Raw genomic sequence first — 27,714 nt, forward strand, 5'->3', positions numbered from 1 at the left:
TATCTGATTTTCATGGTTCAAATAATAACAAAGTATTTTTTGTAGCACTTTAGTGCTCAAGTAATGTTAGAATGTTATAATTTTTTTTTAAATTCTCTGCTTATGTTCTGTCATATAAAATACACTATACTGAAAATAAACTGCATCACTTCTCAGACTAAAGAAACATACCCCCCAAAATCCTTTCTCTCCCAATGAAACAAACCATACCTTAACTGGGGAAGTTAATTATATGCCTGGCTTTCACAAACCAACTGCTGTTGCCAGCTGCATTCTAAGTAAGAGTAAATAGAGACAGTTTGAGCTGTCAACAAAAGACATAATTAAGTAGGAAAAATGCTGTCAATAAAACATAGCTACATTTAAAACTTTAGAAAACAAATAGGGCCAACCAGATTTGGACTGTATTGTATAGTCAATACATTCTTAACCACTAAGTAATTGGGTCAAGTAAAAGTAATCTGGAAAGGCTAAGGTCTTCAAACATATACATGGCAAAATAAGACTTTGTTCAAATAGAGGTTAAAAGAGATTGTACAGCCTTTCTCAACTAGGGTTCCACAAGAAAATAAAGCCCCACATAAAATTATTTGAGGGCTATTTCCCAATTCTGTTGAATTCTAGAAGCATTAGAGAAATGATTCATTACATACAATGAATGTGTTAGGTCTTAATTATCTACCAGAACTGGTTGAGAGGGGATTGTGGAGCATCTTATGAACTACGAAAACGCACTGCATATTTTTCAGTTTGAAACATGTCATGGATACAAAAGGCATTCTATCCCTCACTCTTTCTAACCATAATGTTAATGTGTATGTTCTTCAAACTGCTTTCACATTTACTGTGTCATTATCCATCTAAACAGCTCTGGTTATCTGGACACAGTTTGCAGAAAGCAGATTTTTTACTGCTTAAAAAAAAGTTTTTTACTCTAGTTTTTACGATAAAATTAATTTTTACTCTGCTGAATACCAAAAGATCCTAACTATGTGGGACATTTAAATTATTAGTAGTATATTTGGCATAAACTAAATTATACAATAGGTCTGCTAGAAAGCACTATCTCTTAGTTACGGTAGAAAACAGTAAATTCTGCAAACTTCTAACGATTAAGGGAAAAAAACCACATCCGTAGCACCAAGCTGATTTTTTAATGTTTAACCAACTTTTACATTTCTAATTGGAACATATTATGAATCATCATTTCTCTATGTCCACATTTTTCTTCTGATACTTAATATCAAGAAACAAATTGTACAAATTCTATATAATCTATAGACTTTTGTAGTACATCTATCTTGGCATACCAGGAAAGAAGAGAGGCCCATTAAAAAGAGAGACTCAGGGGCTGGGTGCGGTGGCTCACGCCTGTAATCCCAGAACTCTGAGAGGCCGAGACGGGCAGATCATGAGGTCAGGAGATCGAGACCACCCTGGCTAACACGGTGAAACCCTATCTCTACTAAAAATACAAAAATTAGCCAGGCGTGGTGGTGGGTGCCTGTAGTCCCAGCTACACGGGAGGCTGAGGCAGGAGAATGGCGTGAACCCAGGAGGCAGAGCTTGCAGTGAGTGGAGATCGTGCCACTGCACTCTAGCCTGGGCAACAGAGTGAGACTCTGTCTCAAAAAAAAAAAAAAAATAACAAAAGATACACTCAGGAAAAAAGGGGGGATGGCATGTGGTTTCTAGCAAGTTTCACACTCAGTGAAAGGAAATGGAGAAAAGGAAAAAACAAATTAATCCAGTATTCACTGAGCACCACTTAGGTGCTCTAACATTTTTAGAAGATTTGGGGAAAGATTAAACAAAATATTGTCTTCACCTTGTATACTCTGAGGTCTACGGGGGAAGCAAAGAAACAGATGGAAACATCACCAATCCATACAAGGAAGGATATATAAATAAATATTCAATTATGTGGTGCAGACTGTAAGTGGTGTAGGACTGAGAGTAAAGCAAGACTAATGAGAACTGGAGCTGTAAAATATATTATGAAGGAAGGCAGATCTCAGCTTACCCTGGTAGGATATGCAGAAAGAACAGAGAAGATAACCATGAGCAAGAACAATCACAAGGGCAGGTTTCTTTCTTTTTTCAGTACTATTTGTAACAACTTGGAAATAAAAGCATTTTGATTAAACGATTTCAAATGTGAACATGGGATTAATATTTGAAGTACTCAGTGAATTAATGCCTTACCAAAAATATATATACAAAAAGTTCTAGCAATCATTTTGAGTCCCAGATCCACCAATTCCCCTACCATTCATAACAATATATAATTTCACACTTCTGCATACAAACCTGTTTATCCTATATTATGCAGTATGAGTATACTGGCATTTCAAACAAATACAGGAAGAAATGGGGTGGGATGAGTAATACCACCACAATGTTTAAGACAAATATTCCACTTCGCTGGTTAAAGTAGGGATTTGAGAGGGAAGGACAAAAAGATACTGATAGAGGCGGGGACAGCCAAATGCCTAGGCAGATAGGGAAAGACTCTCAGTTAAGAAAGAACTTAAGGCGGACTTAATTTTTCATCTCTGTACAAATTAGAAAAGGCTGTCTCACATATTTCACCCTTAAGAAGAGAAAAAATGTCCAACTATTTGAGAAATAACTCCAAAAACAGATGGAGTATCTGAGGCAAATAATACGCTAGAAAGCATTCCAGTAAGGGCTCCTATAAGAATATTCAAATGATCACTCTTTGAAAAAGGCAACACAGCAGTACATCGCTTTAGACACAGTGAGATAACCAGAAGAATTATAATTTCCGTTGTTCAGATGAGGATCCAAAATACAACTTACTTATTGAGGATCCAAAATCCTATCTATCTATCTATCTATCTATCATGTCTCACTTTGTCGCCCAGATTGGAGCGCAGTGACAAGATCTTGGCTCACTGCAACCTCTGCCTCCTGGATTCAAGTGATTCTCGTGCCTCAGCCACGTAAGTAGCAGGGATTACAGTTGCGTGCCACCACGCCCGGCTAATCTTTGTAATTTTAATAGAGACACGGTTTCACCACATTGGCCAGGCTGGTCTCAAACTCCTGGCCCTCAGGACTCCTGGCCTCAAGTTACTGGCCCGCCTTGGCCTCCCAAAGTGCTAGGATTACAGGTGTGAGTTACCGCGCCAAGCCCATACAACATATTTAAACGACCTGTTTTTTTGTTTTTGTTTTTTAAGCTTCCACCTCAGTATTTTACTGAGACCAGCATTGGGGCACATGAGGCACAAGGAATCCAGCTTTGTTCCCTAGAAGCCATCCACAAGGTTTTCCTTGTAGACGTCATCACTCTAGACAATCTGGGTCCTCTTGTCCCAGTGGCAACCCTTAGGGCTGTTCTGGACAGCAAGCGAGCCCCAGACATACTTGCCAGTAGCGGCATCCAGCATGGGCTGTCTCCGGGCTATGTTGACTTGAGCTGTACAGACTCCACATGGGTCCCGTTGAGCTCAGCAACCGCCTGATCTGCTGACTCCATCTTTTCATAGGTGACGAAGGCAGAGTTTCTGGGTGGGTCCATGGAGAGGTCAATGATGTTTCCAAAAGGAGAGAAGGACTCACGGAGAAGAGTAGGCGTCAGGTCTTCTCCGTATACATACAGAGTATTCCCTTTCCTAGGGGCTCGCCGTTGAAGGAATGAGTCCGACCTGCGGAAAGGACCCTCTCGGTCTCGGTCTCAATCCCGCTCCGGATCCTGATCCCTGTCCCGTTCCCGGTCTCGGTCTCGATCTCAATCCCGATCCCTGTCCCGTTCCCGGTCTCGATCCCGATCCCTGTCCCGCCCTCGGTCTCTGTCTCGATCCCGCACCCGATATCGGTCTCTGTCCCGGTTCCTCTCATGGTTGCGGCTTCGGGGAGGGGAGGCTGAGGAGTGGCCACCACTGCGTTCTTCACAGCCCCAGTCAAAGCTTAGAGGGGACCATCACCAGCCCCTGGGCCCTCTGCCTCTTCTCCATCTGGCCCTAGTTCTCCAAGTCGATCACTAGAAGACACAAAGCTCTCATACAGAGATTTCCTCTAGGGACGTCTGGATGACTTGCAGGTCATCATCAGCAGATATGCTCCTCTGGAACGGCTGGAAAGTGGGGACTGGTCCCTTCTCGGGGTCCTTTAACTTCCCCTCAAGAGCTCCAGAACGCTTGAAGCCTGAGTTCTCGGTCACAGCCTTGATGGCACTGATGGCTCCTGACTTCACCAGCTGCTTTGCCTGCTCTGTTGCTGTGGCTGTGTCCACGACAGCCTGCTCTGATAGTGAGCGTTTGACACCACCTTGGCTGGTTGTGCTACTGCTACTTTGCTTCTTCAGAGTCAGCAATGCCTTTTTCTTTTTCTCAAGTTTGTTGAATTTCTTCTGCAGAGCCTCCTCTTCCTCGCTCAGTCCTGGGGGGTATCACCAACACAGTGGCTCCTGAGGGGGCGGCAACTGCAGGCCCCACAGTCTCCGGCTGCGCCCGCACTGACCGCTGATAGCAGGCTCACAACGATGACCTAAACGACCTGTTTTTCTTCACAGTGCTAGTAATTAGGAGGAATGCAAATCGAATTCAGATATTTTATATTTTGGTTTCTACTATCACTTGATTTTTTCAGAAGAATAAATAATATTATAAAGAATACTCATTATAAGAACTTCCTTCTTTCTCATTATAAATCTACCTGGCTCACTTAGGCAAATGCATTTTTCTTTTTTTTTAATTTATCACCAACCAAATAGCTATAACACTTCAAAAAAAGGACTTAAGAGCTGTCTAAGCCAACTTGCTAATGTTCTAGTTGGGGAAATGATCTAAGTGGCTGCCCAAAGATACACAGCAATTCAGTGGCAGAGAAAGGTCAAAACAAATAATTTAAACTGTGATGATTCTAGTTCTTCAAACACTACTTCTAAGTATTCTTAGATTTTTTTTTTTTCCTGAGCTTGCTCACTAATTACTCTATGTTTTAAGCATACTTCAGTTTCTCCAGCTTATTTCCCAATCATGTAGGGCTCCAATTCTACTCATTTATATGCTGCATTTCTAAATGTACAATGCTACTTTCAGTCTCGTCCTAGAATTAAAATAATTCAATAATCTCTAAACTAATCTTTTTATCAGAGTTACAGATCATTCATTAAAGGGCAGGAAGAAGATACATTATTTTCATATGTGGTTTTCATTTCATTGTTTGCTAGGCTAACATATTCGTTTAAAAATATATTCAAGGTATTTTTAAATATTTTGGGGGAAGTATCTTCTTTCAGAATGTGTACACGTTTTCAAACAAATGCCATATTTTGATATGAACTAATTAAGGTAGAATCCAGTACAACCAAAATACTACCGTAGCATATAATTTGTGTCTTTTTAGAAAAGAAATATTCCTAGTGTGTTCAAGAAAAGACTATAAATCATTACACTGTGTTTATTTCATATTTCCCATGACACCATTTGCTCTAGCTTTTAGCCTTTTATGTGACATTGAGCTATTTTGCAGTTATAAAATAGTTGAAAAGAATGACCTGTTAATTGGCAGGGACGCATTACAATCTCTCTCTCTGGCACTATAATATTTTAATTTCTTTTCTGAAGACAAACCAGTTGGAAAGTGACCATCTGCTAGTATGTTAGTATTATATAGGCAAAGTAATGAATAAATGTCCTCCTTTGCAGTAAGAAGAAGATGACTAAATGAAAGAAATCCAGGGTGAACAACTGAAACTAACAGATTGATTCAATGCCACGTAAAATGCCTTTTTCATTAATTATTTACAACTCAAACAACAGCATAATTTTAAAACATGCATTGCTAGTATAAATAAATCTTCTGAAATCTACTTTTTACACTCATCCAAGAAATACATTACAAAGCAAACAATTAAAAATAAAACTTTCTATCAATTCTTCTCATATAATTTCTTCAACATCTATTTAAACATAGATAGGCTTTCCCCATCATAAATATCTTCCAAACATGTGATTTCAAAAATGTAAACACAGTCACTTAAATTTCTCATGTTGCTATTTTTTTCATGTATTTTGAAACATTTTCCAAAAATATATGCCATCCACATTCAATGAGTTGAGATATTTATTTACCAATAAATTATTACAGGAATGTCAAATTAATTAATACATAGATAATCTGATCTTAATTATGGGTAATTTCTCTGTATGTATAAATGTGGATCCTACAGTAAGTACATAAGCTGTGTACCTAATGAGAAACTCCTTCATGTTAGATATGTTAAAGGAAAAGAGCAAAGCATGTCACTGAAATATTCTTCTTGTGCCTGAGGGAAGTGCTTTGAACATAAAAGATTTGCATACTTGGAAAGCTATGGCTTCCCTGAATCTCTTGGAAAGCTTAACAGATGAGAGTAAACTCACGAAACTGTAGTCCAATTTTTAGGAGCAGAAACTATAAATGCTTATTCATTACAACTGCATAGTATTCTAGTATAGCAAACAAATGGAAAATTATGGATTTTTATAATAAACATTCGTAGCCAGTTTTTAAAAAAATCTGTAAACATGAATTTAGAGATTTTTCTTTCAAATAAGATTAAACTGGCTATGTCAACCCTGACTTATGATTAACACCTGGTAAACATTTTAAACGGATTTAATTGCTATTAAGCAGATAAGTCACACTCAATAACTTCTAAAGGTAAGGTATCCATATAACTACCTATAAATGGCAGTAGCTAGGTTTCTTTTAAGGTCTATCTCTAACTTGCCTTCCCAAAAATACCAAGAGCTTTTATTTTTATTTTTTAACAAAGCAAGGTTTTTAAAGCAAACAACCAAAAAAAAAAAAAAGCCATGTATTGTTCCTAGGTTTAATTTCAGTAAAATGTGGCTCTAAAAATAAATGTGATACACGCTACATAATTAAATATTCCTGGTTCATTCAGGTCAAACTAGGAATGTGTGTTGTTCTTGGAGTATCTCCAGAACCCCAAGTACACACACATTAAAATACTGAAACAATTTTACTGGCTCCTTCCATGACTTAACACTGATGTAGCATCTTACTATACATATCAGGCAAGATTCTCAGTACTTTATGAATAATATTATAATTTCTTTAATCCTAATAGTAATATTTTAATCCTCATTTTAAAGATATGTAAAACAAAGCAAGAGAGGGTAAGTGGCCCAAGGTTACGAATAGAAGAGCTGTGATTCAAACTTATTCAGACTAGCTCTAGATTATGCTCACAGCACTATGTTACGCCACCTTAGTCATGTCAATCGCAGCAATAAATTTTAATGCACAGAGGCGAAGGCAAATATTCTTAAGTGGGAAAGTCAATCCTGAGAAATATATGCCACCTTGAAGTGAGAATCTCTATTAAAACAAAATGCTGTTAATTCATGGACACTTCAATACAAAACTACTAAAAAGGATGGCCAGGGAGACAGGAATAGGAGTTAAGGCTCAATATTGTAGAATGAGGGGTTGGGCAGGAGTGGTTAAGAAGAGCACTCAGAGAATCCTGGCTCGGGGAAGGAATCTAATCTACTTTGAATTCCACTACATTAGAAAACCGAGGTTGTTGATAAACCTCAGCCACAGTCCACAGCTTGGAAACTATGGCTAAAAGTTTTTGAAGCTGAACTTTCACTAGTAGATTTAGCTGTGTAAAAGCTAAAGGTAGGGAATAACAATAAATGTCAAGAAATCGTAATAATTTTTCTCTAGTCTGACGATTTGAGTTACCTGGATTCTGTCACTAAATTACTACATTACCCTGAACAAAAACATCAAGTCTTGAACTACTCTGCATCTGATCCTTCGAGTCACAAATTAGGGTGTTGGATTATTAGCTTCAGAAAGTCCTTTCTAACTTCTACAAGTCTTTAACTTAGTCACTGTAGTTAAACAAGTACTTATTGATAGCCAGGTAACTCTACTTGTTAATACATGAAAAGCTCTGTTAAGTACAAATCAGGGAGTTCTCTAGTGCTTTGAAAGGATTTAATAGAATCAGAGGAAACAGTAATTTTATAGCACACAGAATGAGTGTAAAAGGTCACATATTGTCTAGTATTATTAAGAGGTTTATATGAAATTAAAGTACTACAGATTACAATGTAAATATACCATAAAAACAAATATTGGGATTCTTAAGTATTATTTCATGACAGAGTATATATAAAATTATGATTAAAATAAATTATAAAAGGTATTTAACTTACAAGTATCCTCTTCAAAAAATATTTCAGAAACATATTCAAAGCATATAATAAAACCAATCTTAATTCCACTTTTGACCAAGCATCAAAAACTCTACATTTTTAATGTATTTATTTCATATAAAGTCTTATATGAAATATAAAGCACTGATAACTCTTTAAAAAATATTCTAAAAATTAGCTCAAGTATAGTAACTTTGGTAAAATGTCCAACTTTTTACAATACCTTAACCATTTACTGAAAAACCAAAACATGATAATTCTCAAGGTCTAGACTCTTAGAAATAGATTTGTTTTACAAGCACTTTTTATACAGTATTATCCTTATGCACTTTAAAAAGTTGAACTACTATAGCAAATGCATAATTGATTTATAAGGGAAAAAGTTCAAGTGAAGGACATACTATTAACTGTGCATTAGAGAGACGGGGTGGAGGAAAATGTACCTCTCTGGAACATTTTGAAAGCAATGATTACAAAAATGCAAATGCCAGATACAGGTGATGCTTTCCACTTCACAGCAGCACCTAAGTCACACACAAACCCTAAACCCCCTCTAAAAACAGTAACAAAAGGACAGACTACATATCAAGCTACAAATAAAAGGCAAGTGTTTTTCCATTATGGACATGTAAGAAGAGTGCTACACTTAATTAGTATTTTAAAGAGTAAGATTTAACTGTTGTTCCAAATTTATCCAAGTACATCAAGAATCTGGTCACAACATGGTACAATATAAATAGATTCAAACATATCACAGTTAAAAATCCTATATAACAATGAACAACGCTATTAACAATCTAATAGAACATAACATACTCATAATGTTTCTGTCACTGAAAAGCATTAGAAAGCTGTTTTAATCAAATTTTGCTTCCTAAATTCTGAAATTCTATATTTTGTTAAATGACAGAAATAGATCTTTATTTTCCTATACATTTTTCATCCCAAACTCATATGAATAACTACTCCAGCCACTCAGTTTTCACCCCAACACTATAAGACAAGTATTATTAGGGAAGCGGGCCGGCAGTTGTTCACTCTGTCATATCCCTTTAATGCAACTCTGATTTGCCTTTGTTCTGACAGTAGCAAACAACTACTTAAAAATGACCCAGCATCACTGGGCTGCCTCCCATTATTCCACACTTTTGTTTGACAAGGTCACTTGCTGCAGGGATTTTGGGGAGAAAGAGTGTGCAGCCTATAGACATAAGAGTTTAAGACACAGGCAACCCAGCCATTTTTCCTCTGGCAGCACAAGCAAATTAAAACTTAAAAAAGAAGGTCAGGTACAGTAGCTCACACCCGTAATCCCAGCACATTGGGAGGCTGAGGCGGGTGAATCACCTAAGGCCAAGAGTTTGAGACCAGCCTGACCAACGTGGTGAGACCCTGTCTCTACTAAAAATGCAAAAATTAGCTGGGCATGGTGGTGTGTGCCTGTAATCACAGCTACTAGAGAGGCTGAAGCAGAATTGCTTGAACCCAGGAGGCGGAGGTTGCAGTCACCTGAGATGGCGCCACTGTACTCTAGCTACAGAGCAAGACTCCATCTCGAAAAATAAAAAAAAAAAAGAAGAAGAAGAAAAGAAAGGCAGAGGAGGGGAGAGGAGAGGAGGGGAAGGGAGGGGAGGGGGCAAAACAAGACAGAAAGAAGAAAAAGAAAAAGAAAGAAAGAGAGAAAGAAAGAAAAGGAGAGAGAGAGAAAGAAAGAAAGAAAGAGAGAGAGAGAGAGAGAAAGGAAGGAAGGAAGGAAGGAAGGAAGGAAGGAAGGAAGGGAAAAGAGAAGGAGAGAGACAGAAGGAAAGGAAGGAAGGAAGGAAGGAAGGAAGGAAGGAAGGAAGGAAGGAAGGAAGGAAGGAAGGAAGGGAGGAAGGAAGGGAGAGAAAAGAAAAGAAAAGAAAAGAAAAGAAAAGAAAAAAGAAAAGAAAAGAAAAAGAAAGAAAGAAAGAAGAAAGGAAGGAAGGAAGGATGGATTCAGAAAAAAAGCAAGTAGAGAAACATTTCAGAAAAACTCAAGGATACAGTTTCAGCTTTATCTTGGTTTTAACTTTAACTAAAAATTTACTTTATGACTAATTTCATTAAGAGGAAAAGAGACAGGTACCTCTAGGTACCTTCATAATTCCATCAACTTCATAATTCCATCCGATGTTGACTGTTACTTTTGATAAATTTTACACAATATATAAATCAATCTGAAACTTACAGGTAAAATGTTTAATCAATATTCCGCCAAGGTTCCAAAAGGTACAACTGACACTATAAAGCAAGGGTCCTCTTTAATTTTCAGCTTGACCTGTGATCTTCGGAAGGGCTTAAAGCTACTTTATGACAGTTTCATACAATTAAGTTGTTTCCAAAGGGAGCCATGAAGACTGAAATGGCAAGTTTTCAATGCCATGGAAGAATGCAAAGAAGGAATGTTGCAGGAGCTACCCAATGAAAACAAATCAAGATTTTGTGATTTTGAAAGTTTATGAGTGGGAAAAGATCTAAGAAACTTTTTATACATTTTTAGGATAAAACTCCCTAAACATGACATAGAAATCTGGGGTTAAATAGTTATTGACAAATATTTATCACTACTCCATCTTTTTTACCTACATATATAATTAGAGAGCTTTGTACATTTTTCATTTTGATATGCAACCATCAGAAGGAATATGAATCAATAGTAAATTTCAATATTTTATTAATGCTTAACTAAAATAAAACAAATTCTTTTCAGCAACTTTGGCACTTTGGATGTGTTTGTTGGTAAGAATTAGATATTTCCATATGAGGGGTGGCACTAAGAATCAATTGATTACACCTTAACTGACCTCATTTTCTATTCAAAGATTATTATAATATTCATAGAATATACTATTCAAGTTTTTAAATAATTTCCAGCCTCCCGCCATCTAACATGATCAGCAAATTTTACCAGTTCTTATCTCATGTGGAAGGAATTTCAATTCTAAAACTGTTCTGATTACCGTAGCTGGGTTGATGTTATATACCTTGTAAGGGCTACTCCATTTTCTGTAATTCTTAGCCATACATTCTGATCTACCATTTATAATGTTCAAGTAAAATGGGTTTTTTACATTTCAGTAAGAATTACCTCTTTACTGTCAAAACACATTTACAAAGTACCAAATTTATAGACATAAAGAAATAAGTATTATAACTAAGCTGTATTCAAATTATCCAGTGCTAACAAGTATTCACATAGTAAAAAAATAAAGAGGCTAATAATAATCCTTTATGACAGCCTTCACTTCCACACAAAGATTTAAACACTCTAGTAGTTCACTATTAAGAGTATAGGACAGAAGATTTTCAGTTTCATTTATATTCAAAGCAGAGAAATTACCAAAACTCATTTACATCTCTCCATTTTCCTTACAGCATGTTAACAGCAGGTGGTCAATACCATTTTGGAACTAGGTAGGTGGCTTAAAATGACTTTACATGTCAAGAGCCTGAATTAAAAACAAACGTGAGCTTTAACTTCATTTTCATTTTAATCTACATTCTATATACTGATTTCATACTATAAATTTGTTCATTTTAATCCATGTTCTTCAGAGTTAAATATTATTTAAGCTGATATAGCTGAAAAGAAGCCAGTAAGAAATTGTGTTTCTGATATTCATATTTAACTTTACTTATTTTTGCACAAGACAAACCTTTTAGCTTTCCTTCATACTGATGAACACTAAAAGACATTAACACTATCACAATAGGAAAATCATGACTATACTGTTTATGTACTAGTCCTTAAAAATCCAGAAAAATATCTATGTAGATATGTATAGCTAAGTGTCCTCTCTTGGAAATGACTTTTTAGAAATAATGATATAAAATAATTAAAATAATTTCCAAGGGCATAAGCCTCCTTCTACTTAGTCTGACATGTGAGTATTACAACAGCCAAACTGAAACACGAAAGTCCAATCAGCACCAACACTTGATTAATCTCTCTGATTATCAGAGAGATTTGTCTAGTGACAAATTAATACTTAAAATCAATGAGAAATGAGGTAAGACCTATTGAAATATGTGAACTGAAAAGTATATTTTATTTTTCATCTTCCAGCAATAATGTAGTCACTTATGTTTACCATTTGACTAGACAATAAAAACACTGTCTTCAATCTGAAGCCAAAAGAACAAAGCTGGAAGCATCATGCTACCTGACTTCAAACTATACTGCAAGGCTACAGTAACCAAAACGGCATGGTACTGGTACCAAAACAGAGATATAGACCAATGGAACAGAACAGAGCCCTCAGAAATAATACCACACATCTACAAGCAACTGATCTTTGACAAACCTAACAAACACAAGAAATGGGGAAACGATTCCCTATTTAATAAATAGTGCTGGGAAAACTGGCTAGCCATATGTAGAAAGCTGAAAATGGATCCTTTCCTTACATCTTATACAAAAATTTAATTCAAGATGGATTAAAGACTTAAATGTCAGACCTAAAACCATAAAAACCCTAGAAGAAAACCTAGGCAATATCATTCAGGACATAGGCATGGGCAAGGACTTCATGTCTAAAACACCAAAAGCAATAGCAACAAAAGCCAAAATTGACAAATGCGATCTAATTAAACTAAAGAGCTTCTGCACTGCAAAGGAAACTACCATCAGAGTGAACAAGCAACCTACAGAATGGGAGAAAATTTTTGCAATCTACCCATCTGACAAAGGGCTAATATCCACAATCTACAAAGAACTTAAACAAATTTACAAGAAAAAATCAACCCCATGAAAAAGTGGGTGAAGGATATATGACACTTCTCAAAAGAAGACATTTATGCAGCCAACAGACACATGAAACAATGCTCATCATCACTGGTCATCACAGAAATGCAAATCAAAACCACAATGAGATACCATTTCATACCAGTTAGAATGGTGATCATTATAAAGTCAGGAAACAACAGGAACTGGAGAGGATGTGGAGAAACAGGAACACTTTTACACTGTTGGTGGGACTGTAAACTAGTTCAACCGTTGTGGAAGACAGTGTGGCAATTCCTCAAGAATCTAGAACTAGAAATAATACCATTTGACCCAGCAATCCCATTACCGAGTATATACCCAAAGGATTATAAATCATGCTGCTATAAAGACACATGTACACGTATGCTTATTGCAGCACCATTCACGACAGCAAAGACTTGGAACCAATCCAAATGTCCATCAATGATAGACTGGATTAAGAAAATACGGCACATATACACCATGGAATACTATGCAGCCATAAAAAAGGATGAGTCATGTCCTTTGCAGGGACATGGATGTAGCTGGAAACCATCATTCTGAGCAAACTGTCGCAAGGACAGAAAACCAAACACTGCATATTCTCATTCATAGGTAGGAATTGAACAGTGAGAACACTTGGACACAGGATGGGGAACATCACACAAGGGCGCACACCAGGGCCTGTCATGGGGTGGGGACAGGGGGGAGGGATAGCATTATCCTATTAGGGATACCTAATAGCATTATCAGGAGATACACCTAATGTAAATGACGAGTTAACGGGTGCAGCACACCAACATGGCACATGTATACATATGTAACAAACCTGCACCTTGTGCACATGTACCCTAGAACTTAAAGTCTAATATAATAAGAAAACAACACTGTCTTCAAAAAAAGGGGGAAAGATTAACATCTACTAATGCTTTAGGTAAAGAGTACAAAGTTTTCAAAAAGTAGTTTTATACAAATAACACCAACCACTATAAACACTAAAATTTTCATGAGCAGAAAAATGGAGAACCACAAAAAATAAATATGTTTTTGGTTGTTTTAACTATGCTAACACATATATGAATAAAATACAGGTAAAATTCACTTTTATTTCAACAGTATTAATGCCAATAAAAAACAAAAGCTTGACTGTTTCATAATACTTTTTGTCTGCAAAAAATAATTTCATTGTAAGTTCTGGCAACTCACAATGTAGTTTATATTCCTGTATTTTGAAAACAACTTCCTACGCCCATCATTTTCAACTATGTCAAAATTAGATTATCATTATGGGTATAACTCAAAATGTGAAGTTTTGATGTGAAACTGAATAAGATAAAAGTTTCCATATCTACGCTGGTTTTATTTTAAAACTGATCCTTGCAATTTGAGGTGTGACCTTATTAAGTTTCATATTCTGTTCCCATATATCAAAATGCTTCAAGAAAGAATAAACAGGAATATTTAGTTTTGATTTTAGTACATTTAAACGCATGAATGGAGGAGGATCACTGGTCATTCCTGGTGTCTGGACTGACTGTAGATGTGTGAAATAAAATTTAGGGAATCAGGTATTTCAGTTTATGTAATTAGGAGCAAATAAAAGATGTTTTGTTTTGTTTGCAAATCATCTATTTCAACAAAAGTTAGATTACCAAAAAAAAATTATAATAAAATAATGACACTTTATTCTCCTTTTGTAAAAACTCTCATGAAAATGTATAAGTTCTGTCTGCAGATACATACACTAATATGTACAAACTTAATCTGAATAATTGGTTGTAACAAGCTAAGTCTTTAATTCCACACAAATCTCATGAGTGTTATTTTTTTGGTTGTTTTGTAAGGAAAATGTGCATTTCCTACTTTTTAAATTTTGACATGATATATAGCGCTACTGTTTAAGATGCACAGCCATTAAATATATTTTACAATGTAGATCAAATAGCTAACAAGTTCTCATAAAGAGATCTGAATACTTAAGTAAATACAAAGGAATTCAAAATTACACTTGACCTCATTGAACTCAACTTAAATCTAAAAAATTTAAATTTAAAAATCTTAACATTTCTACCTAAAGTATGCATCTGAATATACAATGTATATTACTCAATTTTAAGTCACAAATTATATTTTATTTTTTACATATATTTAATCAACAGTTTTGACGATCAGTGTGACTAACATTCACCCTTCATTTTCAGAAAAGGGAGAAACTGGAATTATTTATAAACTGTGAAGAGACTAAAGCATTCAAACTATACACATATATTAGTACTTTCCTATTACGATGTTTTTATGTGTCTACTTAGTTATGTTTACAATGGCTGGAAGTCATTACACATGGTGATCTAATACTAACAGGTGGCCAATATTAAGTGGATTTCTTGAAGGAAGGAACAGCAAGATTACAGCCTCCATTAAGAAAATAAACTGATCTGTGTATCTTTATACTATAGTTTAAAGTAACATAGTAAGGGCCTTCCAGTCTCTTTTTTTTAAGCGTGTTTTTTAAAATCAGAACTTTGATCAGGTAATAGGTCTAATTTGTTTTATTCTCAATAGTCTTTGAAAATAGTTAAAAAGAAACTTTGAAGGTAAAAAGGAAAGAAAAAAAAAAAGACCTGGAAAAGGACCCAAGTGATTTATAACTATACCTTAACAATAATGTGGTCCTCTTCTATCTCAATCAACAATACCAACATTCATCCAGGTTGCACAAGCCAGAAACCCAAGAGTAAGTAATCCTTGACATCACTTCTCCCATCTCCAAGTCTGGCTGATTTCAATGTTTCAAGCATCTCTCTAAACTATTTTTTTTTTTTACACTATCTCTACTGTAGCAAGATAATCCACATATTGATCAATAATTATTCTACTGCTCTCACAACATCCTTTCAAATCTCCTGCAAATACTTTACATGCGGTATGAATATCCACATTACACATTCCAATGCATCTTTAGTTACTGAATACGGACAGTATCCTACCTGCGAGTGGCTGAGTAAAACAAAAACAGTATTCCTGCCCAGAGAGAGCCAACATTCTAGTGCAAATAATAGGGACCTTTCCCCCCAGAAAAGATGTAAAACAGATAAACAGGTTCACATTTGTAGTAAGTTCTAATGAAGAAGCAAAGTTAACAGAGTTTTATAGGTATGAATGCTGTAGGGGAGAAGGGTATTTTAATTGGGAAGGAGCTTCTCTGAAATAGGAAAAATTAAATATTGTTCTAAAAAAGAAGCTATCATAAGAAGAGAAGGAGACAACGATCCTAGGCAAAGATGTATAAAGATACTGAAACATTTAAAGGAACTAAAATAAGACCAGTATGGGTGAAGCCAGGAGAGCCTACCGAATGGTAGCTCCATAGCAAGTTGGAGAGAGGATCCAGGGCCAAATCGCTTAGAGTGGTGTGCCTACTGAGGCCACTGAGGGTTTTTAATAGGAAAAGTGATCTAATTTATATTTCACAAAGTTCATTTTGCTAAGCTATGGGGAATAAATGGAAAAAGAGGCGGAAAAAAATGAAAGTAGTCACCGCACAAAGCAACCACCTTTGTAGAACATACCCTATTTGTAATTTAGTTAATGCATGTTTCCCCAACCGCTTAACCAAGTATAAGTTCCATGGAGGCAAGAACTCTGAGTAGTTTTGTTTCAACAGTATTAGTACTGCCTATTGAAATGCCTAGCATATAGCAGTGGCACGGATTTTAACAATAACACCTCTTCAATGTAAAAGGAAAAAGTAACTTTTATCTCACACATGCACACGTGCACACACACACACCCCCCACACACACACAGCCTTGCCCAAAGTGGAGATTTTTTATTAAGTGGATTACAACGACATAATTATTTGTGTCTATATTGGCCTACGTATTTATCTGGGAATGCTGCCCGGCTTTTGTCAGATTCTTCAAAGAGTCTATAAGCTCCAAATTTTTAAGAACAACTAACACTGTAAGGTAGAGTTATCATAAGACAGAAAGAGATAATAATCTAAAATAGAACAGAAAATGAAATAACACCTAAGTTCTTCATAAGTGGATAAGTTAACTCCTGATTATTCACACAAATACAGAACAAATACTTATGAATTAAAAATTTTTTGAATATTACTTGTTTTTGACTTTGCAATGAAGTATTTGGTTTTCCTTTATAAATTTATTTCATTTAGGTACTCAGTATTAGCAATTCCATGTAAACAAAAGTAGTTCACAATCATCTTTTTAAAAATCTGATGTTTATAGATAAGAATTAATCTACAGATAATCAGATATTATTTTGCATAGTAATTTAAATACTTTCAAGTACAGAAATATAAAACTCATTCATCAGTTTCAATATTGTTTTTTCTCTCATGTGTCAGTAGAGCTGCCTCCTAACTTCTGACTTTTTGAAACAAATCTGAAAAGAGCCACATGGCGTAAGCCCATAAGCACATAGCAACAGCAGTCAGAACACTCCAGGGAAGAAGTTTGGTTCGTTTTTATAGACACCCAAAACAGCACTCCTCTTTTCCCATGGGGTTCAATAACAATGCTACGTTGTTCAACAGTATAGCAAAGCACTTTATATATAGGCTTTTTTGGCTGTAATTTTGGGAAAGTAGACATTTCAAAACACTAAGATTTTAGTAATCAAACAACTAATCATAAAAGTAATTTATTACCCAAAAGCAAGTAAGATGACTAAGAACATTAGAAAGGACTTTTTATACTACCCAGTTTTAAAAGTAACCACTATTTTAAATAACACAGATCTCAAATTCTTGTGTCTAGAAATATAATGCAATTTTTCTAACTCTGTACAATTTATTTGTAATCACAGATAACTCATATTCCAGTAAGTAATGAAGCACTTACTTGCCACGTTAAATTCTGTGCTTTGAGCTCACCCTTGCTTAATGTTTGTTAAAAGTCACCTAAGATTCCTATGCATGTTATGGACAAGATCCAGAGAGTACCTATTTTATGCACACACCCCAAAAAACCCCATACATCCCAAATATCAGAGATTAGTTTCTTTGGGGTAAGATATACAATGAAGTTAATAACTGAATCACTAAGATATGCTTGCAGAAATGAGTCCCGTATGAATAATGAAAGATTATCTAGCATTTTGCAAGATACAAAGTTACAAACGTCATCTTAGTAAACACCATTTCAATAAGAATTTCCAATAATTTTCAGGGAAATTTATATATAACTTATTTCTTTAAAATAACTTCTGCTGCCAGAGTAACAACTCAAATTTAAAACTGAAGGTAAAATTTCAATTATTTCTTTTAAACATTCCTTGAGGAAATAGTACATAATCTCTATTACTTAAAAGGACACCAGAATATATAAAAAGTTGTATTCATCCATTGAACCAACAGCTACCTACTGTAACACATGCCAAGTACTATTCTATGAAACAAAACTTTGAGCAAAAAGGAAAATGACAGGTCCCTGTCCTTATATAGAGCTAATAGTGGGAGAGATAGAAAAATAAAGTATTTACAGATACTAAGAATGTTAAGAAGAAAATAAATACGATGATGTAATTGGGAGGTGCTTTCCATATAACGGCTATGAAAAGCCTCTCTGGGGTTAACATTAATTAAAACCAAGACCTAAAGGATGTGAAAAAGTCAGTGATGTGACAAGCCAAGCAATGAGTTCCAGAGGCAAGAAAAAATGTAACATGTTTTAGAAAGAAGAAAAGAGCATGAATGTTATTTCTTTCCCATTCTGCTACGAGAATCAAGGCTTAACAGTATAAACCACAGACTTGAGAAAGGAAGGTTGGATTTTAGTCTCAGCTCTAACTTAGCAGTTATGTGATCCTGGGCAGTAAGTTACAAAACATTTTTAGCCCCCTATTTCTAATCTATTTAATGGAGAAAATATGATCCCTATTTTATGACTGTTGGCACAACAAGTTTTCATCACACAGAAAATGCTCAATTCATTCTTCAAAACTGCTGTCGCTTTTACCTTTCTTAAAAGATACAAATTGTTTTCTCTTTAAATTTCACAATTATGTAGAACATTTTTAATAAAACTATTTCCAACAAAATTTTCAATGCTACTTAAAATGATCAGGTTTTCATGGACAATTGTGATATAATCCCTCTCTGACGCAGGGTGATTAATTGTCTCCCCGGGAGTTCTGTTCTCCTTGTCTGCAGGGCAAGTAGCAAAGGTTACTAAAAAAGGCCACTTGACTCCCTGGGTATCTCTCAGGAGAAGTGTACCATTGGCTAAAAACTAGTAATGAAAACTACTAATCTCACATGAGAAAATATAATAAATTAAGAATTAGAGACAATTTTTCTTTCTAGAATAGGCAGCTCCTCATCTGTGGTGGTAAGTAAAGAGGGTATTTTTTAAAAATTTAAACAAACATCTTCAAAGTAGAATTTATGTGAACATTCCATATCCCCAAATAAAAGTAACAAGAAATAGCTTCAATGTAGTGAAAGCTGCTAAAATACTTCCAGTTCTAATATTTCACATTTATCTTTATATCAGTAGGAGTCTGACTGGAGATTTCAGACATGGCTGTCATTCAACAACTCTCAATAAAGAAAATGTTGGCCAGTGTCACAACTAACTTTGCCAACAGTTAGAACTACGTTAAATTTTAGAAAAAACAAAGTAATTTAAAGTTACAGCTTTGGAAATGTACAAGAAACCTGAAAAACAATGGGGCACTTTTGCTAACTTAGTCTCTATAACAGTAAAGGCTGTTTGTTTAAATAGTGAATTGAGAAAAAGGGTAGAGACATCAACATATACAATTTGCTACCTACAAAGTGGTATACTGGAAGCCGTAAGGTTTTTTATGGTTTTTGGGGGTGTTTGTTTTTGAGACAGAGCCTCGTTCTATCGCCCAGGCTACAGTGTAGTGGTGCGATCTCAGCTCACTGCAACCTCTGCATTGCGGGCACAAGGGATTCTCCTGCCTCAGTCTCCCAAGTAGCTGGGATTACAGGTACCCAATATCACGCCCAGCTAATTTTTTTTGCTTGTTTGTTTAGTGGAGATGGGGTTTCGCCATGTTGGCCAGGCTTTTCTCAAACTTCTGACTTCCACACCTCAGCCTCCTAAAGTGCTAGGATTACAGGTATGAGCCACCATGCCCAGCTTCATAACTTTTAGAAATAAAGTAAAATAGAAAAATCAAATCCAAGGAGGTGGGGAAATCCCATTTTCCAACTTCATTGTAAATATACTTATGGTGATTAAAACTTTCATATTAACAGATATAAATGAGGCTATCAAATTAAATAGAAACAATGCAATAATCACTTAATTAAAAAAAATTACCCTTATTATGTCATTGGTCAATTCATTCTTAGATGCAATATTCTGGACATGTCAATAATAGCTATTTGGGTGTGGGGAAAGGATTGTTCTAGACACTGTTTCAATGTTGTAGAAATTATATTCGCTTTTTTTCTAAATCAGAAATAGGTCCTCACTAAATATATACGTATTTGCCAACTGATATGCTGACTTCAGACACATGACTTGGCACTTAATTCCCCATTTCAAAAAAACAGCTTGCTTCACAATTCTGAGGCTCACATCGAGTCTCTTATAATTGATGGATACACAGAATTAAGCCTTGAAATATACTGAAACTTACTACTGGGAACACTTATGACTGTTATCATAAGATTGTTGGCCCATATCTATGCTAAATATATCCATAATAAAGTATAAAATTAAAATATCTGAAATGCTAAAAATTTAATGTGGTTTTCATAATTTTAGTGTCTGTAAAGAAAAATTAAATTCTAGCATTTTTAGCTCTTCCTCCACAATAGATTACCACTTAGTATCAGAAAATTGTAATTATTTTTAATGTTGCTCCAATAAACACTTAAAATTGTTGAAAAATAAAATATCTACTGCTCTTCAGATTAATTCAATTCTTGGTACTAAGGAATTACAGGAGTCTAGGGTGCTGTAAAACTTGTGACATAATTTAGTTAAGTTTGGGTTAGATGTATTGACTTTAATCTCTTTCTGCAGCTAAACACGTACAAATTAACTATCTTTGAGTGTGAGAAAACATGCTCTTTTATTCTGTAGCTTGCTCTCAATATGATACCTAGTTTCTTGGGTTCACTCCTTAATTAGCCCTAAAACACTTAAATCTCATTTTATACCAAATCAAATTTAAATAACAGCAAGATTCTAAGGTTTCCCATCATCTGCCATCTTTTCATCAGCTCACTACAACCCACTCTCAGCAACTTAAGAACAATCACAGGAGGGAGCCACTTTATTTAGGGCAAAGAGTCCTCAAGTTAGGGGGGTAGGATAGTGGAGCAAAGAGATTGCCAACCACGATTTTAAAGGGTTTTTTCAGTTTCTGAAAAAGGATCCTTTCTGGGACCATCATAAAGCCTGAGGACCCTTAGGCAATATTATGCAATATTTAGGAGGCAACAGGGAAATGCAGCAACCAAGCAACCAAGTTCCAACAATGGTTGTGGTTTGGGTGCCTCAAAAGCTTGCAAGACAGCAATGACGATGAACCTGAGCTGTCTGTTGCCCACCCTCAATTCATATATGACAAGGCCCAAAGTGCGAAGGCAACCAATCCTGCAAAGATCAATAGCATAGGAACCAAACAACCAGGTTTCTAATTCATGTCTGACACCAGCTAGCATCGTCTAACTTCACTGCACTGTTAGATCTCCCATAAAATTTTTAAAAACCCTTGTCTTTAAAAAGTCTATACAGAATATTCCCTTGAAAAAGTATAAATATGATGCCAAAAATCATATTCTCAGCCTTCCAGTGTTTGTTCATTTTTTGTGACTTAGTACGTAGAAACCAGTATTATGCTTACGTATTTGGTTTTATGGGGAATTTTTTTTTCAAAACACATTTTGGTTTCGAAAAAGCTTTTCTTGTTTACAATAGTATGAATGGGGTAGGAATCATTCACTTATTCACTCCTCCAACAGTTATTATCTCCTCTGTATAAGACACTTTTTGTTGCATGGGAGACACTGGTAGAGGCGAAAGTGATAAGTAAACTTGCTTGGTAAAAGAGTAAAAGTACTACAAAAAACTAATTATTATTCTTCTTTCCCCAGAGTTTATAAAATACAAATCCAGCAACAACAAAAAAATGGGCTCACTCATGTTCTATTGGCATAGTCATCTGCTGGGAAATTCATTTTTTCATTAATCCATTCATTCATTCCTTCATTCATATATAGTGGCAAAGTCATGGTACCTGCTTTTGTTAAGATATAACAAGGCTATGTAAGACTAGCTTTGAATCAAGATCTATTTGTTATCTTAATATTAGATATCAATACAGAGTCATTGGCTAAATGAAGAGTACTTACCTAGTAACTGTCAGAGTTGATAGGGGCTAAAATTTATAGGCCACAAATTAAAAGGGTGGCAAGAGCTACCCCCTAAAAGTGGTTGGCTCATTATGAATCAGCTGTGTTTTTTGGTTTTTCTGGGAAATTTACCCATAATGTAAAAACAATATATCTAATCGATTCTTTAAAATTATCTATTTTTGAAACTTAAGAAGTTTTATGTCTCATCTATCTTAGTCTGTCTTTTAAATTCCTTAATAACTAACATATTAGGTGTACACATTATAATCTGACATTTTACCATATTAATTTTCTATAACCTTAAGTTACAAATTTTGCTTGTTTTAACTTCAGCAAACAAAATCCCAAAGTAAATGTAGTATTTCTTTTATTATGAAGTATCTTCAGCCGTATTCTACCATGACAAAAAAGACTGATGTAACTGAGAAAAAAAAATAAAAATTCTTCTATAACAAAATAACACATAATGAAAAATATTCAAGGATTAAACTAAGCAAATTCATGTATTTTTTGTTTTTGTTTTGTTTTTTTTCTTTTGCAATGGAGTCTTGCTCTGTCGCCCAGGCTGGAGTGTGGTGGTGCAATATCAACTCACTGCAGCCTCCAGCTCCCAGGTTCAAGCAATTCTCCTGCCTCAGCCTCCCGAGTCTGGGATAACAGGCAAGCGCAACCACAACTGGCTAGTTTTTGTATTTTTAGTAAAAACAGGGTTTCACCATGTTGGCCAGGCTGGTCTCAAAACTGTTGACCTCAAGTGATCAACCTGCCTCAGCCTCCCAAAGGGCTGAGAAAACAGGCGTGAGCCACTGTGCGTGGCCCATGTGTTTATTGAAAAGAACAGCATTAAATGTTAAAAGACATTTTAGAATTGATACTGACAGAATCAATAAAACATAAATTTCTCTTAGTATAACATTGCGCAGTAACACCTTTAGTCAAACATATGGAACATAATGGAACCTGCCATGATATTCTGACATCTCTTATAAACAGCTAGATGAATTTCTTAAATTAACTTAATATTATTGAAATCATTAAAACCTTTACAAAACTAGCAATGACAGAAATACTTTGCTACTTTACCAACCAATTAAAATATCAGTGAGGCCAGATGCGGTGCTCATGCCTGTAATCCCAGCACTCTGGGAGGCCAAGGTGGGTGGATCACCTGAGGTCAGGAGTTTGAAACCAGCCTGGCCAATATGGTGAAATCCCACCTCTACTAAAAATACAAAAATTAACCAGGCATGGTGGCCGGCGCCTGTATTCCCAGCTAGTTGGGAGGCTGAGGCAGGAGAATCACTTGAACCCACTCAGTAGGTGGAGCTTGCAGTGAGCCAACATCACTGCCATTGCACTCCAGCCTGGGCGACAAGAACAAAGCTCTGTCTCAAAAAAAAAAAAAAAAAAGTCAGTGAAATGTGTACATATCCTAAATTAATAAGGACATGTAACAAAAATTATCAAAATAGGCCAAAGTTATGCAATTGGACAACTGCATACTTAAGAACAACCACCCATCACATGCTGAAAGTAGTTTCATAAGATAAAATGAAAAACAATAAAGAATAAAAAGAAAACTAAAGGCAAGGAAAATTTTAAAGTTAGAAGCAAATATTCTCCTATAGTAGAATAACTTTATTTCACGGCTGAAAGTCAGCATAAATATTGGCCCCCTTCTAAAATAATTTCTTAATCTTTAAGATAAGGGAGCTTGAACCAGAGAAAGTAACTAATTGACACAAAGGTAGACTCAGAGAATCCAAAATCCCAAATCTTGGATTCCTAGAAATTACATTTCCCCAAAGTACCTTTTGTGTCATGTTACTATGGGGTATTTTTCCAATTAACAGAGATCTAAGTGACTGAACTCATACATTACATGAATTATAAAATTTGCTAGCGATAGTGCATATTTAAAATTTTAATGTATACTTAAAAAGACCTGAGGCCAGGTGCAGCGGCTCACACTTAATTCTAGCACTTTGGGAGGTCAAGGCAGGAGGATCATCAGAAGTCAGGAATTCAAAACAAGTTTGGGCAACACAGAGAAACCCTGTCTCTACAAAAATAGGAAGTGAATAAATAAAATAAAAATAAAAGGTCTTTTAAAAAAATAATTCAAAGGAATTACCTGTTAGTCTTTAAAATATGGAATACCAGTCAAGTGTTTTTTTTGTTTTGTTTTGTTTTTGAGATGAAGTCTCACTCTGTTGCCAGGCTGGAGTACAGTGGCACAATCTCGGCTCACTACAACCTCTGCCTCCCAGGTTCAAGCGATTTCCTGCCTCAGCCTCCTGAGTAGCTGGGATTACAGGCACCCGCCACTACGCCCAGCTAATATTTTATATTTTTAGTAGAGACGGGGTTTCACTATGTTGGTCAAGCTGGTTTGGAACTCTTGACCTTGTGATTCGCCCGCCTGGGCCTCCCAAAGTGCTGGAATTCCAGGTGTGAGCCACCACGCCTGGCACGTTTTTTATGGAAAAAAAAAACAGTGAAACGTTCCAAGAAAATGTCAGTTTCTGGAAGTAAGGATTTCTAATAATTTTTCATTTTCTTTCCAATTTTCTATTTTGTCTGAATTTGCTTAGGACTTAATCAAGTTCTTAAAAATATTTTTATTTCAAAAAGCCTCATAAAAAATTAAAGTCTAAATGACATAAAATGATTATTAACTAAATAACATTAACAATTTTATTTCAGGGCCAAGCACGGTGACACATGCCTGTAATCCTAGCACTTTGGGAAGCCAAAGTAGGTGGATCGCTTGAACTCAGGATTTTGAGCCTAGCCTGGGAAATATGGCAAGACCCTGTCTCTACAAAAAAAAACAAAAATTAGCCGGGCGTGGTGGTGCACACATGTAGTCCCAGCTATTGAGGAGGCTTAGGTGGGAGGACGGCTAGAGCCCAGAAGGTGAAGGTTGCAGTGGGCAGAAATCATGCCACTGCACACCAGCCTGGGCCACAGAGCGAGAGACCCTGTCTCAAAGGAAAAAAAAAAAAAAAGTTTTATTCTATGGTCATTTTACTTATATGAGAATTTCTAATATAGAATAACAAAACAAACTACAATATTCAACACTCAAAATACACTACACAATGAGATAAAACAGCACTGAATTGACACAATGATTTAAACAACACTATTTCTTTTCATACAAATAAATACATGTATACAAAATCATGTCAGAACTGAAGTGGTTAATGTTTTAAAATAATCTGATGCTCAAATTATTAAAATGTAAAACTCAGTGACAAAATTTTCCTTTACCACCTTAAACTGTCCATTATTTTCAAACTTTAATAGCAGCATCTTCTTAATCTTTCTAGTTATCAAATAATGTGAATGTTCAAACATGATTACTTAAATTCTAAACAATTTCATAGAGGTATATATCAAAATTACATTTACTCAGTCAACACTGTCCAATATGTAGAAAAAATAAATAAAAATAGCTGTCATACGAGCATAAAATGGCATATTAACATGCCATAACATAAAAACTCCATAGTAGGCTGAAAATAAACCACAGCCAATAGGAAATAAGTACGCTAAATTACAAATGGCACACTTTCTATTACATCCAGGAAAAAAATGGTAAATATGTCTACATTTCGGTGTCTTTTATGTTTACATTTTGCAAATGATTTTTTTTTCCAGGACCTTTATACTTGCTATCATTTTTACAGTGTGCTAAATTTTCATGGTCCCTGATATAAGTACTCAACCCCAATTCTGATACACCAAGTCAAATACTGACCCTGTGCAGTCTGTTGAAGCTGAACATCTAAAGAGGTAAGGATGTGTCATGTTTAGGAAGACAGCAAAATAGGAATAAGAAATACACTCTATTTGTCTTGGTTCTAAACACTTTTATATCACCTTTATTCTTGCCCTAAGAGGAGCTTTACAGGAACAGTAAAATGATATTCATTGTCCTTAGTTTCAGTTCTTCACACCACCAATTACCAAAAAAGCTGTATTTAGTAAAAACTACAAAACACAGCATTTGCTAAATGAAATAACAAATGACTTCATGAATAAATCAAATCAAGGAATAGTAGTACTATGGGCTCAGTTATTAATTTTATGTCCTATGTGTTATTGGATCTGGCTTTCCTTATTGTGACATGCCATTTATAGAATTTCAAATTTTATGTATGTAGCCTTAATCTAAACCAACACTGCTATTATCACCAAAAGAATAATACTGAGTTTCAGTGGCCAGAACTAACTGCTTATATCTCAGTGTTAGAGATTATATAATATTTAACTCTTATCATCTCTGATTTCTAGTCTTATCATAAGCGCTGGTCCAAATGTAGTCATTTTTAACTTTTCCTATTTCCCTAATTGCAACTAATCATAAATTTTAATTTCACATTTGAGATAAAATACATTCCCATACATTTTCAAGGGTCATTCTAAAAATATCAATATAACAATAAAGATTTAGTTGAAAGCAGTAAGGATAAAGAAGATTAATTGCTGTATAAATAAGATAAAAATTCTAAGATGATTATATTAATGGGATACACAAGGCAATGATATTCTCTCCAAAAATGCCGGAAAATGGATTTTTAAAAATTTCTTCATGTATCCAATAATTTATTTAATATTGTCATACACCAAGAACCAAGAAATTTAAAATAAAAAGTGTTATATTCAAATCACAATATAATCTTTCAATTACATATTTATAGATCAGGAACAAAATCCTTTCTATACAGAAGCTGTCAATGGATGCTGATTTGAGAGAGGAAGCTGATATGTGAAAGTTGCCAATAAAAGAACCATCTGTGGGCTGATAAAGGCTTTTCTACTGAGGTGTCTACGCAATGCCAAAATATCTAGTCAATGTAATTATAATAGAGAGTTAAGTAAGATGTCTGGCACCAAAGACAAAAACATATGTTAAATGGAACATCTTCCACTTTCTCAATTGGCTGTCTGCAGTAGACCTAGCTGAAGTGCGAACAGTGCTTATACATTTATAAACCTTTAAAGTCATTTCCCTTTTACATATATATGCATTGCTAAAATTATATATGATTAAACCACAAATACCACAGTATATACATCTAGAAATATCCCAAATCCAAAAATAAAAATGGATTTTCATTATTATGCAAATTGAAAGTATCATGAATTCTGTGTCAGGCATACCTGGGAATGAATCGATCTCATCACTTCATTATTCATTTAACCCTGCCTAAGTCACCTAACTGTGCATAAGTTTTCTTGACTATAAAAGTAACAAAATAACATAAACCTCACAGAGCTGTTGGAAACATTATCCAGGACAATGAATAAAAAGCACCTACTACAGTGATTAATATCCAGTGAGGGACTAACAAGGGCAGTCA

General features: G+C 35.2%; 1 protein-coding gene and 1 pseudogene across 22 annotated transcripts in view; both read right to left on the reverse strand.

Moving 5' to 3' along the window:
• The window catches only part of ADGRL2 (adhesion G protein-coupled receptor L2), a 698,223-nt gene that overhangs the window by 111,869 nt on the left and 558,640 nt on the right, over positions 1 to 27,714 (reverse strand). The window lies entirely within an intron of this gene.
• LOC111539182 lies at positions 3,198 to 21,649 on the reverse strand (annotated as a pseudogene).

The sequence above is a fragment of the Piliocolobus tephrosceles genome, chromosome 1 (genome assembly GCF_002776525.5).
Source record: "Piliocolobus tephrosceles isolate RC106 chromosome 1, ASM277652v3, whole genome shotgun sequence".
Taxonomy (NCBI): Eukaryota; Metazoa; Chordata; class Mammalia; order Primates; family Cercopithecidae; genus Piliocolobus; species Piliocolobus tephrosceles.